General features: G+C 42.0%; 1 protein-coding gene and 1 long non-coding RNA gene across 3 annotated transcripts in view; one reads left to right on the top strand and one right to left on the bottom strand.

Annotated features, from left to right (window-relative positions):
- The window catches only part of DPYSL3 (dihydropyrimidinase like 3), a 57,115-nt gene extending 42,843 nt beyond the window's left edge, over positions 1-14,272 (bottom strand). Inside the window, exon 1 of the mRNA XM_035560554.2 lies at positions 14,199-14,272. The gene's annotated coding sequence lies outside the window, so the exon portion shown is untranslated. The remainder of the gene's footprint in view (positions 1-14,198) is intronic.
- Positions 1-14,388, top strand: part of LOC118254861 (uncharacterized) — a 33,000-nt gene that overhangs the window by 7,899 nt on the left and 10,713 nt on the right. The gene's annotated exons all lie outside the window — the stretch shown is intronic.

Raw genomic sequence — 14,388 nt, 5'->3', positions numbered from 1 at the left:
TCTTTGTTTGTTTTGTCCTGAAATGAGCTGATAGTCAAAATGTTAGCAAATAACAATTATGGAACAGGAGTTCAGAAAATTTCCCTTTGGGTAATCTGGCTTCTTCTTCGTTCTCTGAGGAAGAACTATTACCTCTTCCTTAATGCCCAAAGACTCTCGTGATGCTGCAAACATCACGGTCAGATACAAAACAAGTCACTCAATCATCGGGTTGTTGGAGACAGTGCCAGAGATACAGTGATTTTTAAGAGATTCAGAAGAGGTGATTTGGCATCAGTACAGCTGCTTTTGTATCTTTATACATTCTCTTCATAGTCTCTGCTCACCATCACTTGGGTTATAAGCCTCTTTTTCCCTCAGTGGTGCAAAATGTGTGATAAATGAAAAACAAGAGATTCAGGTCCTGCCACAGCAGATTAGCTGCAGAGGTACTGAGGTGACAAATGCTGAGCAAGGACAAAGCTACAAAGGTCAGAATTCTGCTAGTCCACAGAAAGTCTGAAATTATTTCTGTTTCTTTCCAAACCACACCAGGGAACCATATACTAACCAGTAAAGGTTTGTCTTCCATCTGTTCGCAAGCAGAAGCAAGGAGAGTAATCATAACAGAAATTTATCCTTGTTGGCCTGAGAATGAACCTAAGTCCTGGCTGAAGTCTCAGTTGAAGGAAGACACCACAGGAGAGAGGTGTCCCAATGAAAAAAATAAGTTTTGTAGATTTTATTTAAACTAAAACAGTGTCTCTGAAAGTTTTATGCATCAAGGAAAAAAGAAAAAGAGCCCAAATGCCAAGATCCATGTTAGGTACTTAAACCTCAGACATGTCACCTTCTGATCAGCTGAATGTGCTTTAGAAGCTTTCTAAAGCATGTGGTTTTTTTTGAGATAAGCAGACAGCTCTGGGGATTAACAATAATCTACAGTTGCTTTCAGCTTTAATATACTTAGGTGTTTCTAACCACGTCAGTAACAGCCAAAATACGTTGTGAAAATAATTTGCATTCATTTAATTAGCACATTTCATCTGACAGTTGCAGAGTTCTAGGAGTCCAATAAGAGCTGCAGGCAGTCAGCAATCAGTGACAGCGATGCAGAAAAACCTTGTGGGAATCTTCTTCCCCTGGGCACACAGCTCCTGCTCACCTCCTGCTCCCCGCCCTTGGCATGCAGCTCACAGGGACACCGCAGTGTGGGCTGTCCACGCACTGGCTGATTCGTGAATTTGGTAACCCATGTAACAGACAGCACTGCTGCACTTGGTGTTCACCTCTCATGATAACCAACAAGAGGAGCTGTTCATTGTAAGACAGGCGTTGGGCACTGTGTGAGCAAGTGTGCTGCTCATCTGCTCTGCCCCTGCCCTTCACCACTTGGTTGGCAGGGCAATAGAACCCTAATTCTAAAGTGGTTTCCGTACAGTGAAACTGCACTTTTCACTGCAACATCACATAAGACTCTGCTTAGACCCATAAAGGGATATGGGAAAGATAAATACTAGGGACTCTAAGCGGGTTTTGTTTCTAAGATGTGATTAGACAATCACATACTGTTTTGTGGTTTGGTTTGGTTTTCCACTCCAGTGTATTACATGCTTGCACTGTTCAGACAGCACAGAAGCAACGATATGCTGGGATCACGGTCCTGAGGCCTCCTGCTGCAGAGGGGTAATGGCTTGCAACAGAGCACTGATGCCTTCATTATGCATCTGGTAGGCACAGTCAGGTCAGAGTAGCATGACAGAAGTGTCTGAGATAGCTGTCTTTGTTCACAGGCACTTTGCCAGTGGTCTGGGTTGTCTAATAGACATGCTGTCTGCCTTGGAGAGGTAGCTGTTCTTGCAGTCTGCTACATGCAGCAAAGAAGTGCCAGGACTAATCTGATCCATCTGTGGCTCCATTCCTCTCACACCGCTTTTGCATAAAGGGTTGCTGACAAGACCCACATCAGGCACTTGTCTGTTGTCTTTGTGGTGGAGCCAAGATGAAAGGGGATACTGACATTTCTCTTTGGGACTGATTTACACAGGTCATTTGCACTAAAATTTACCCATCCGCATTTTACTTCCATTTCTACTTAGTACTACTTCCTGTCAAAAGTATCCAAAATTATAATGATAGTTTCATCTTGCTGTGTTCATCTTAGCTAGAAAGGTTGGCTTTATCACATTCTTATCTTAACACACCTGGTGTAAATCTGGATTAACTGGAACATACCTCATTGGAGATACGTTTGTGCAGAAATCAGATTCAGGCTTGCTATGGTTTATAACAGAGCTTAAAAAAATTTGCTTTTTTTTGTCATAGTGTTGGCAAACAAAAGATGTCTGACTCCATCAGTCAGGCATAGCAACTAAGTCTCTGAGATGCCCTAAGAAGAGATGGGCAAGAAATTAACAATCTCAAAGCACTTTAAGAACCTCCTTGAAGCTTATATTATACCATCATCTGCTGGAAAAAAAAAAAGGCAAGTTCCACTGCATATAAAGAACAAAGATAGTACGGCAGTAAAGAAAAGAGTCTTTCAGCAGCTTCAGCACCAGCAAGCCACACCTCCATCTTATGTAGTTATATTAGTAATTGTGTTCAGTCTGTATTCACTGTCCCCCATAATTTCCCTTTGAAATTATTGCCAAATTATCCAACAGCCATTAAGGACTAGTGGGATATTCCTTCAACAGAGATGGTAAAATAGATAAAAACAGATAATGTCCAACTATGTTGCTTGCTAGTTATGTCCAAAAGAAAAAAGCAAGCAGAGCTCATGTTAGGAAAAGTCTTCTGTATTACCAAAATCCATCACCAGGACACATCTTGCCCTTCACTTCTTTGCAAGTGGTCTTGGAATGAGTTGTTCCCTGAACTCACTTTCAGCTACTCACGTGAAACCTAAGACTCTGTGAGAATGCCAGAACCCAAACTCAGCTGCATTGAATGCACCTGGAAAAAGTCATCTGAGAAAGGTAGACTTAGTCAAAAGTAAATCCTGTCACATTCAGGTCAACGTCAGGCCCATGATGCACCCAGGGGGTGGGGAAGAAGAACAGCTTGTGCCAGTTTCAGACCACCTGGTGGATTCCTGTTTCCCAGGGAAATCCTTGTACCTGAATAGGTGATCTTTCCTTCTGAACTGTGATGTGCATAGCTGCTAAGGCTCTAGTACACTGGGCTGTAAAAAAGGTCTCTGTAGTGAACTTCAAAACAAGCAAGATGTGCATGTAGGGTTATGCTCCCAGGTTCAAACACTAAGGTTTTTTTAGCAACTTTTGCTTTAGGGGCCAAAAAGGAGACAATATACTATTCCCCAATATGCTATAACTTTTGCTGTTTTCTACTTAATATATTGTTCTTTTCTTTCTCTGTGATGACAACAGGCACTTAAGTATCAAATTGCCCCTGGATGGCTGCACATCTAGGGTTAAATTTGGGACCCCATGTCAGAAGCTGGAAGTGGAAGCCACAGGTATTTCCTACTCACTTCAGGATGCTGTTATGTCTCCGGGTCTGGTTCGGCATTGCTTTCCTCTGCAGAAAGAAGTGCAAAGTGTAGGCAGCGGAGGAGGATAGTCCATTCCAGCCTTTGCCAGTGTTTAACTGCCAGCTGAAAGGATGAGGCAATAAAAATCTTGCTACCTAATCTCTTAACAGTTTTGGAAGAATAGGTTGGATGGGGTGGAGTATTATGTGGGCTCACAGGATTACCATGTAGCACATACACTAAATCAACATCAATGTTTTGTCTTTATATTACATGTTCACACCCTCCTTTGTTCAGTGTGAAGAAGATTTTCCTAGTTTCCTGCTTGGTTCTTTCATCTCATCTGCTTTTACTTCTAAACCAATGGCTTGTGAGTATCATACTAAAGTGAGGCTGCAGTGAAAGGAATCAGAAAGACTCATCATGCCACAGGCTCATTCCTGTTTAATAGTGAATTGTGCACCACAGCATACCATTGTGCTGAGTGTCATCACCAGAATATTACTAAATATGAAAAATAAAGAGCAAAGAGAGAGATGAATAGATAAAGACACAGATGCTTTCTTGCTGGAGAGGTTGGAACACAGGGTCCAAATTGCAGCGTTTTGATGTGGGCCCTTTACAGAGCATGGGCAAGATATGAATGCCAAGTGGTTGTGCACTTTCAGAACAGAGTGAGGTGTCTTGGAATGGAAAATTGTAAAAGGTGGCATATTAGTCATTTCCCTAGGAAAGCATATGAATGTTGTATCTGTTCATGATAAACCTTGAATTTCTGAGTTTGAAATCAATCTGCACCCCAGATGTGCTAATGCCTTAACTGCAGCATAGCTTTCCTGCATCCCACAAAACACAAAATATTTTAGGAATTTCATACCTGTTACTGCCAAATGAATCATTCTTCTGAGTCTGTAAACCAAGAAGCTAAAGTCCTTTTCATTTTCCCTATATCTTCCCATTACTACAGATTGCTCTAAGTGGAAAGTGTAGGTAAGAACATGGCAGGTTACTTTTGCAGGGTCGTCTTTCTGCTTCACTGTGTTTTTCTTTTACCTTTCCACTATTTCTGATGTGTATGCTCTGACATGGAAGTGAGGATGTGAGCTTGTCAAACAAATATGTGCAGATACTCACACAGCTTATGTACAATGTCCATGGTGTGTTCTTACAGGTTTAGATTAAGTGACTGTCAGTATTAAAATATGCAAATCCTTCATTCAATGCCTAAACTAACTGATAAAAACCTAAGCAACAGATACCATGGTGAACTCTGGAAGTTACTGCGTGCTCTGTTGAGAACGTAAAAATAGAGGCTTGCCTTTCTTGCCAAGCTGGAATGCTCAAATTCTTTTCACAACCCATATCAGTTAAGCTATTGCAACTGTACTGACTGGTTTACCTGGAGCTTAAAGAATAAACTTTGACAAACTAGTCACTTTAAAAGTTCTCTGTTTCATATACAAAGGAATCCAAACTATTGTGGCTTGTTGTCTTTTTGTTATAATACTTGGTATATATTGCCATTTCTAGGAGCTTGATCAAAATGTCCCAGAAGCTTCTTAGCTCCTTCATTAAATCTGCATTCTCTGAAGTTATAGGGAAAGCATTATACAGATACTTTCAAACTATGTCTAAAAACAACACTGTTGTTTAAGAGTGTGTGTTGGTTCTGGATGAAGAGATTTAGGAGAGTGCTTTCTGAACAACAATTCTGGAACTTGGAATAGCTCAGGGGTACATGAACTCCACCTCAAATAGCTACCCACTGCTTTTCTCTGGCTTGTCCTATAAACATGTAATATGTATGCTTCAGCCCTGCTAAGGAATGTGTGCTTTTTCTGTACTTCCTTTGTTTAAAACTACAGTTTATTTACTTACACTTGCACAGTAATTGTTTCTAGCTCAGCAGCATTTTTCTTTGAGGCTTGCAAAGCACTTTCCATGATGATGAGGAATGGTCCAGGAAGGTCCATATTTCCGCTGCTAGCAAGAGGGCAGCTATGGCAGAAACAGAAGATGTGGATTGCCAAGAATATTGTAGGAGTCAGCAAGGTATACCATAGCTGAGAACAGTTGCTGGGAATGTGGCAAAGAAGGCCACAAAACATGAGAATGAAGAGAGAGAATTACAAGATACTAGGGTTCTCATCCTGAAAACACATTGCACATTCTAGACTGAGGATTAATGCTATTTATGTAGTTAAGAATGTTTCCATGCTTTTAAGTTAAAGACAGTATCACAGCTTGCAAATTCAGGACCTAAGATGACTGCAGCCAGTGCTACCTGTCTGAATGTTGGATTTGCCTGGGTTTCATTCATAAAAGTCTTTTTTTTAGGCACCTAATGAAAATGGACTGATTTTCCTGTGTGCTGAGTATTTCCCAATCTGCCAACTTCCCTTCTCCTTTTGCAGTCTATGCTCTCCATTAATCTTGAAAAAAAAATGTAGTTGTATTTTATTCATGCCTGGACATAAGTTCAGATCCCTAACTTGGAAGCTGCTGTTGAAAAATGTTATCTATTGCCAGCTAATTTTCTGGAAGGGCAGTGAATTCCCCACTGAGAGGGAAAGGCCCTGCTTTCAGAATTCCCTTATCTGTCTCCAGGAAGTGAAGCTCATTATGTTTCCTCTGGACCTTGCAAAGCAGAATAATAATCTTGTTTTGTAATGTATGCTTTGAGTCAGGTTAACATTACTGAACTTCTGGGATAGTTGAAAACATACAAAGAATGTACAAACAAGAGACTTTAAGTTCCAGAAGCTTACTCATTCAAATCTTTGAATGCACATAACCTAATTAGAGTTATTATAAGAATATAAGAACTAATGAGTCACTACTTTATGGTTATCACTGAATTTATACTCCAGTTTGTTCATACAGGAAGTAGTCTGCTCAAGACCTGAGCCTCTAAAGCATATGGGAGTCAGCAACCACTAAGGAGCAGACATGTAGCTCAGCTAAAGAGACGCTAACATGTGAGTACAGTTTCAGGAGAGCCTGAATAAAGATTGCAGCGATAAAGCACACCAAGAGTTTCTGCTGCCCTTTTAGCGATGGAGAGAAGCATCTTCCCCTCCAAGAAGTGATGACAGAAGGCCTGAGACAGTTCTGTGTTTCGGAGTAGATGCTGGATACTTTAACTGAAACATTTCAGAGCTGCACTGGTTCATGCAAAGTGCTACAAGTTCTCCACATAAGAGGACTTTCTCTGGAACAGATGTCTTTTGTGGGTGGGTACCAGTCTGCTCATGTGCAGTTTGAAGGCATTCTGGAGCACTTAGATCATCACTGTGTGGCTGGCTGACTGCAGGAAGGAGACTGGTGTCTACGGTGGTCATAAACTCACTCCCTCTATTGCTGGCTGACCCAAGCGTCATCTGTATAGCAGACCATAGCTAATGCACTTAGAAGGGGAAAATCAGAGAGCAGAGAACTCTGTGTGTCCTTGACATAAGGCACAGTCCATCCCATTCAGTGGTGAGACTGCTCACGTTAATTGATGTTTTTGTCTTTTCTGAATAGAGAGGGCTTTTCTTTAGCTACTTTTAATACTATGTCACACTTCTTTACAATACATATTGAGATACATGTTTAGAAAATTGCTAGGAAACCAATTCCAGTCACAATTTTAGTGACTTTTTCGGTTTGCAAACTAATGTCAGATTTCCAACATTTCAAATGGATACAGGAGGTGAGCATATTTTTCCTGTACCATTATTGGTATTAATTTGTAAAATCACAGATTTCCTATCACATTTTTTGCACTCAAATACAAAACTGATAGACACAGGCCCCTCCAACCTTCACTCCTGGCTTCACCACTGTCAGGGTCACGCAGGAATACTTCACTTTTTTGCTTTCTGCCTGCTTTCTCTGGACTCCTGGGCTAGGCTGCTTTCTGTTATATCCCTGCAAATCAGGGGCAACAACACTCATTTAAGCTGTTACTTCTGGTTTAAGCAAAATTGAAATACCATCTTGATAATAATTTGTTCTGCATGCTTCCTGAAACCCAATAACATCAAAATATTCAGTTGACATTAGATGTTCAGGGCCTGAGGGGAGGTTAATCACCAGGTAATATTATTGTCCTGGGAAATATTCCAGCATCTGCCTGTTGGTAAGCACTCATGCTGGTACAGTTACGTTCTGCTTGAGTTTATGCTGAAGGTTTCCCTCACTCTCCCCACTCTTTGCCACCACTTGCCATCTCCCCCCAAAATTCACCCTGGCCATCACCAGGGGGGCAGTGCCTCAGGCTGTGCTGGTGGCTCTGCTCTCCTGACCAGAGTGGCAAGCACTGGGACATGCAGCCACTCAGGGTTAGCATGCTGTTTGTGGCAGTTGCTGTGGCAATGGTGAAATGCTAACCAGGATGGGGTGAAGAGTCAGCTGTGTCTCTGGACTTAATAATATGATTTCATGTAAGACATCAAACAAGAATGCAGTAACTCAGCAAATCTGCTTTATGCGTCTAAAGGAAACCAGATGAAGCTAAGCCTTTTTTTAAAATACCCAGATTCCTTCCGCAAGTCACCTTGTTTCATAAATATTCATTCTCCCCGAGTCCTCTGAGGATCAGAATCTAATAATTGTGCATATTTGTGTGATTTTTTAGTTTAGGCTTGGCATGAGAGCTCTGGATGTCCTTTATTCACAGAGCAAACACCACCTGATGAGCAGAGTGAGATTCACTTATTAAGTCTCAGCTTTTAAACCAGCCTGCCAAGATAATTCCCCGGTAGCTTCAGCATGCAATAATTTTCTCCCATTTATTTGGTGGCATAGGGCCATGTCCACCTCGAATGGTGTACTCTTGTAGATCTCATGATTGCTGTCTTTCACTTCAGCAGATTAGTTACTGGACCTCAAATTCCCATTCATATAGCCAGGCAAATGCTGAAATATATTTATATTAATACTTAAATATGCATTTTAGTTCACCATGTTCTTTTGTATTTGCTTTCCTTCAGCAGAGAGGAGGATATCGTTTATTAATATTAATTCATTAATATTAAGATGTGTATTAATACAGTGATTGTAAGCCTGAATCACCCAAGACTTTTGCCTAAACATTTCCTGATTTTAGAATTGATAACTGTGAATTTTCATTTGTGAACTGTAAAGTATGACAAAACAGTCATATAGTTTGAAATTTGAACTTTCTTTTGGCTTTCTTTCTCTTTCTTTTCTTTTTAGGAAAGAAAGTGCTGAAAGAAGTGGTGAAAATTTGGTGAAGATGCTCATGAACTTATTGAACAACACAGATAGATGTTCACCTGTAGAAAACCCACCTATATGAAACACAGTAGTGTTTTTCAGTTAAACTGATATTTATAAATCATTCTGCTATCTGTAGTGAGGGGACAATGTGTACCTCCTTACAATGGACAGATGGTAACTCCCTATATTATCAGTCAGGATGAGATCTGCATTAATGTAAGCAACAAAATTACAATTTCATAATTCCTCTAGGTCATAGCATGTTTTAAATCGAAACCAACTGTTAGACTATTCATAGTTTTCCTAATAAACCAAAAGTGAATTCTACTTGTGAGAACCATCTCTTCCCTATTTTGAAAATGGTTCATTTTCTTTCCAATTCAGAGTTATTTTGGCTCCAAAACAACAATTATTATTCTAATTGTTGTTAATATTATTGTTTTTAAATGCATTATTGCATTCAAGCAACAACCAGACATCTTAATTCACTTTGGGGTTTCTGCCCACTGACAGTGTAAGTCTACTAGAGAGAGGACAGTCCACACTCCAGAAAGTTTCCATTTTGAGGGCCATACCTAATGGAAACCTTTCAGTCCAGGTATAGCTGAACTAACCCCAAACCAGCTATTGCTAAAATAGCTCTGCCCTACGGAAAGCAGAAAGGCAAAAGAGAATACAGACAGGAGTACAACAGGCACATCCGCACAGCACTGGCCTATCCTGCTTGGCTTTCCCAGCCCGTTTGTAGTTTGGGGTACTCTGCATTATGCTATTGTGTGGGCATTTCTTTTGGCACTAAAACTGAGACTTGGGCAAAATTAATTTTCCTGAGCTCTGATCTAGAAAACTTAATACCTACACTGCCTAGTTCTGCAGCCTTATGCACTGCACAGATGCTTTCTGTATAATAAAGATATAAAACTGTCAGAGAGTGTCCAAAGGAGGGCAACTAAGATGGTAAAGGGGCTAGAGGGGAAGTCGTATGAGGAGTGGCTGAAGTCACTTGGATTGTTCAGCCCGGAGAAGAGGAGGCTGAGGGGAGGCCTCATCGTGGTCTACAAATTCCTCACAAGGGGGAGTGGAGAGGCAGGCACTGATCTCTTCTCTCTCGTGACCAGCGATAGGACCTGAGAGAATGGCTTGAAGCTGTGACGGGAGATTCAGGCTGGATAACGGGAAAAGGTTTTTCACCAACAGGGTTGTCAGGCACTGGAACAGGCTCCCCACCCCAGGAAGCTGTCACAGCACCAAGCCTGCCAGAGTTCAAGAAGTGTTTGGACAACGCTCTCAGACACATGGTCTGATTTTTATTTTTTACTTTTGGTGTTCCTTTGGGGACCCAGGAGCTGGACTCGACGATCCTTGTGGGTCCCTTCCAAGTCAGATATTCTATGACTCCATGATTCTTTCCTTCACTGAATTTTAAATCCCCCAGAGCTGTCTGTGCTGTACCTCGCCTTACCAGGGCAGAGCTCAAGATGAGCCTGCTCCCCACAGAGCTTCCACATGCTGGAAGCTACTGCCAGTGCCACTACAGATCAGGTGTTCTGGACTTATTCCAGCAGAGGACCTGGCACTGACCCGTAGGCATGGCACAGCAGGTGTCACGAGAGCTGGGCTGCCATGCTGGGAGGGCCATCCATGAAGGAGGGGCAGGAATTCCCAAAGGTGTTCAAGTCTGGTGTCCATGGCCAGCTGGAAGCTGGCAGGTCTTGCCTGGCATTCATTTTTTGTGAGCTGGGGAGCTGGTAACCTCCAAGATGCACTACAGGGAGGGTTTAGCTGCCCAGGAACCTGGGAACATGGGGTTTGCTGCAGATGGCTGATAGGTGGCACATGGCCTGGAGTGCACAGGAGTGACTAGCTTCCTACCAGTCTACAGCCAGTATGGATAATTAAGTCAGGCTTATTGCTAAAGTCAGCATTTTTGACTGGAGGCACTGAAAGCCTAATTTGATGACAGCAACTCACCAGATCCCAGGTTTTTGTTATTAATCTCTGCAGTTGCTTTGCTTTTACTTCTCTGGGTAGCAGATGTCCCCAAGGCATGAGTATAGACAGTATACTGGAGTATAAAGTTGAAGAGCTTGAATTTCTTGCTTCTGCTAGGCTCTGTTAGGGCTTGAATATAGATGAGGGCCCATGTTTGACTGGTGGTGTTTTTCCTGTGTCTGAGGCAGTTGAGGAATTCGGGACCAATAGCATTAGGATGCAGTACAGGCTAGGGCTGGTGTTCAGTTTAGTGACTACTATGGAGCTGTTAATTTCTGAACTTTACTAGGTGGATTGTTGTAGGATAACATCAGAAGTAAGCGAATGAGTTTTCATGAATGGATATGAAGGGAAGCAGGGTGAATGATTGCATCTCAGTTATGACTCTGAACTTAAAGCACTGATCATTCTAAATAGGCCCTCCAGTTTTGTCTATACTGAAGCTGTTTTCTGTTCTTGCTATTATCCTGTGGTTAAATTTGGAAATAATAGCTTGGCCTAGGGTTGTTCTTAGGGTTAGTGATCTGGAGCAAAAGAGTTGATGACAGTTTATTGATGGCTCTTGCTTGGCCCATGCCAATGACAGTGGTGTCTCTGCTTAGTTGCAGATTGCTTTGTTTTTTGTGTCTCAGGGTTCAATTATTTCAATTAAGTGCAGTGTTAATCTTTGGGTTCGGTTTTGAGTAATCTGTAGATCTTGTTTTATGTTTTGTTGTATGACTGACTGGGAAAGAATTAAGAACAATGTGTAAAGGAATAACAAGCTTCTGTCTGCTCCAAGGCCAAGAGTCAGTAAGGTAGGACCATACTGGGATCAGTATTAGGATTAATTTAAAGTTCAAGGTTGGAGATGCTGAATAATTCGTTTTGTTATTGGTTCTTACAGGCTCCCCAACTTGTGTCTAGAAATGTATGAATGACATGTGCTTAATTCTCAAGGAAGTGCCTGTCACTGAAGAGCCTGCCTGGGTAGAGCTGTGGGCCATGTCTTTGATCATGCATGCAGATTTTTCTGGACCTTTCCCAGCACTAGTATCATTGTTTTCAAGATCTGCAGTGGACCAGAACTCCATGCAGCATTCAGAGACACAAATGTGCAAGAGGTTGATTCAGTAGTACAGTGACAATATCTGATTCTCTATTCTCTCCCTAATTATCCCTAACATTGTATTCTGTCGTTGAGCACTGATCTGCAAGATCCCTCCATCAGCTGGTAGTACTGGACAGAAATGGTAAGTGTCAGTCTATAATTAGGGAGTCTGTAATCCATAGATTAGTAGCTCCGTACTCTAGTCTCCATCTGTTGTGCACACTGAAATCATTATATGTCTAGTCTCGGTCCTGCTCCAGGCTTCTAAAATAGTTTTTGCAGTATTTTCTTTGTTGTGCAAAGCAGCCTGTTTGTGGCTGTCACTTGGTGGCCAGGCAGTGTGGCAGACACTGCACAATGGTCTCTTGTCAGCGGCACAGGCTGTGGGATGCTCCTCTGTCCAAGCAAAAACAGGGCTTTGGAGTGTATTTTTCTGCTGTGTTCAGAGACTCAGCCCCCCTTGACACATAGCAGATGGCACACTGCCAGCTCTTAGGGCTTTTATTATGTTTAGACAGTCTCCCAAACAATGGAAAACTACTGCCATGCAAAAGGGCTGCCAAGACGACACAGAAACCTGTCAACATGCAGACAGTCATACTTCCTCTTAGACAAGCCATGAGTACCGGCTATGGCTGCCCCTGACAGATGCACAATCTGTAACACAGCTCAGTTCTTTACTCACCAAAGCCTGTTTGATGATAAAAGCCTTGACAAAATTAAGGTGCTTCGAGGGTAGCTCAAACAGCTGCAGCATGATTCAGGCTGCCGTCTTACTAGGGTATTTTCTACTGTGGCAGGGAGCAGGTTGAAGTGCTGTCACATACCAGGGACAGACTAACACAAACCTTACCTTCTCATGACAATAGTAGGCATAGTCTGGGACTCCCTTGCATTATTGCATCCTTGCTATTGTCTTGTAGCTGATGGTTACTTGCAGCTAGCTGTCCCAGAGAAGCATCCAGACAGTTCTGGACCCACAACACAGTGTCAGATTTCTTGCTATTGTCATAAAAAATGGTACCTTGGATGGCCATGCTTCCATGCACGCATTGGAGATGGCAAAATCAGACATGATAACAAAAGTTGACACCTAGCCCTTCCATTCTGAGCTGTATTAGGTGGTATACTGGTTTTGTTGCCCTGTGTCTTCATTTCTTCAGCAAAGTACTCCTGATTTACATCGGCAGAAGTCCAGACTCAGGGCTGACATGGTAGCTTTCATATACCCCTATTGATCTGGGTCCAATAAACAGCACACTGACTGAAATATATTTCTAATTTTATCACAGATTAAAGGAGTACATTTTTAACATTCTACTCTGTGTACCCATTCTACCTGGGTGGTTGCACAGCAATAACCTCATTGTGCTTATCTGATAGAGGTAAGTACTGTACTGACACAGGAGCTGCACTCTACTCCCTTATCTGGGGAGGATCTGCAAAGTCTTTCTTAGGAGGCCACACCAGTTCTGTAATATAACAGCAAGAGATTGCTGACAACCATCTAGGGGGGAATATGTTTTGCAGAATTTCTGCAGCATCCATGGGCAGCTAGCACACTGCTGGTGTTTTAAATAAAAAAGTCCAGTGCAGCAAAGCAGCATTTCTAAGGTGGCATTGTGTGACCCTTGTGTGGAATCTGTGAAAATTCTGGAGTACAGAACTACTTTTCTAGCCCTCTTACACCACACTTGTGCCATGAATGAGTTTCAGCTGTGAGCTCAAGGGGCCAAATGAAAGGCTCACACGTGATTTCATCCTCTTTATAGCTCATATGAGTTCCGCAACCACAGTTCATCAATTTCCTCTAGCAATTATGTACTCATGAAAAATCATAAACCTTATCACCCAAATCATAACCCTTACAATGGTTGAAATGTAATGGAAGTCAATTTAGTTTTCTACTCTGTGGTTCTGAACCCAAAGATGGACGCTTCTCATTAGCCTTGTAGATAATGGCAGAAAACAGCTCTGTAAATATTTTGAGTGTTGTATTTTTCTGGCCAGACTAGTAGTTCTGTGTAATAATCCACAAAGCGAGAACAGAAGTTTGAATTTCAGAGTCATTCTCTTTTCTCCTGGCAGAGCTGGCTCATATTTCAAAAGTTTTGCTTAGCCAGCTGGATGTCTTTGATTCTCCCAGTGCTTATGAGGAAGTTCATAACAGCAACTTTATTCTTTTTCATATATGGGAGTCACATTGTGATCAATATGACCATTTAAAGTTCATTTCAAGCTGAGAACTTGCATAATTTGTCTAGGAGTGTATTTCTAAGGAGGAGGCTTTTAAAGAGCATGACCTAAAATGTTAAGTATTTAGTGTCTGAGTAGGACAGTGGAAAGTATTATTGGCACCTGAGGAAGGTGAAGTCAGGCAAAAAAATAACGTTTTCCATCGTTTCGGTTACTTACTTGTTTTAACTTCGCTTAGCTACTACTAAGTCTTCTTCCAACGCGGTTTGCCTGTATTTTACGGCAGCTTGCCTTCCAGATCTATTTGCGCGCGTCTGCACTGACTCCCCCCCGTTGCTCCGACTTCAGCGGCCGAGCTTCCCGCGGACGATCGCGACTCCACCGAGCCGTGTCCCGAGCGCAGCCACGC

Source organism: Cygnus atratus, chromosome 14 (genome assembly GCF_013377495.2).
Source record: "Cygnus atratus isolate AKBS03 ecotype Queensland, Australia chromosome 14, CAtr_DNAZoo_HiC_assembly, whole genome shotgun sequence".
NCBI classification, from domain to species: Eukaryota; Metazoa; Chordata; class Aves; order Anseriformes; family Anatidae; genus Cygnus; species Cygnus atratus.
The sequence above is the reverse complement of the archived record's forward strand: the minus strand, read 5'-3'. Positions and strand labels throughout refer to the sequence as shown.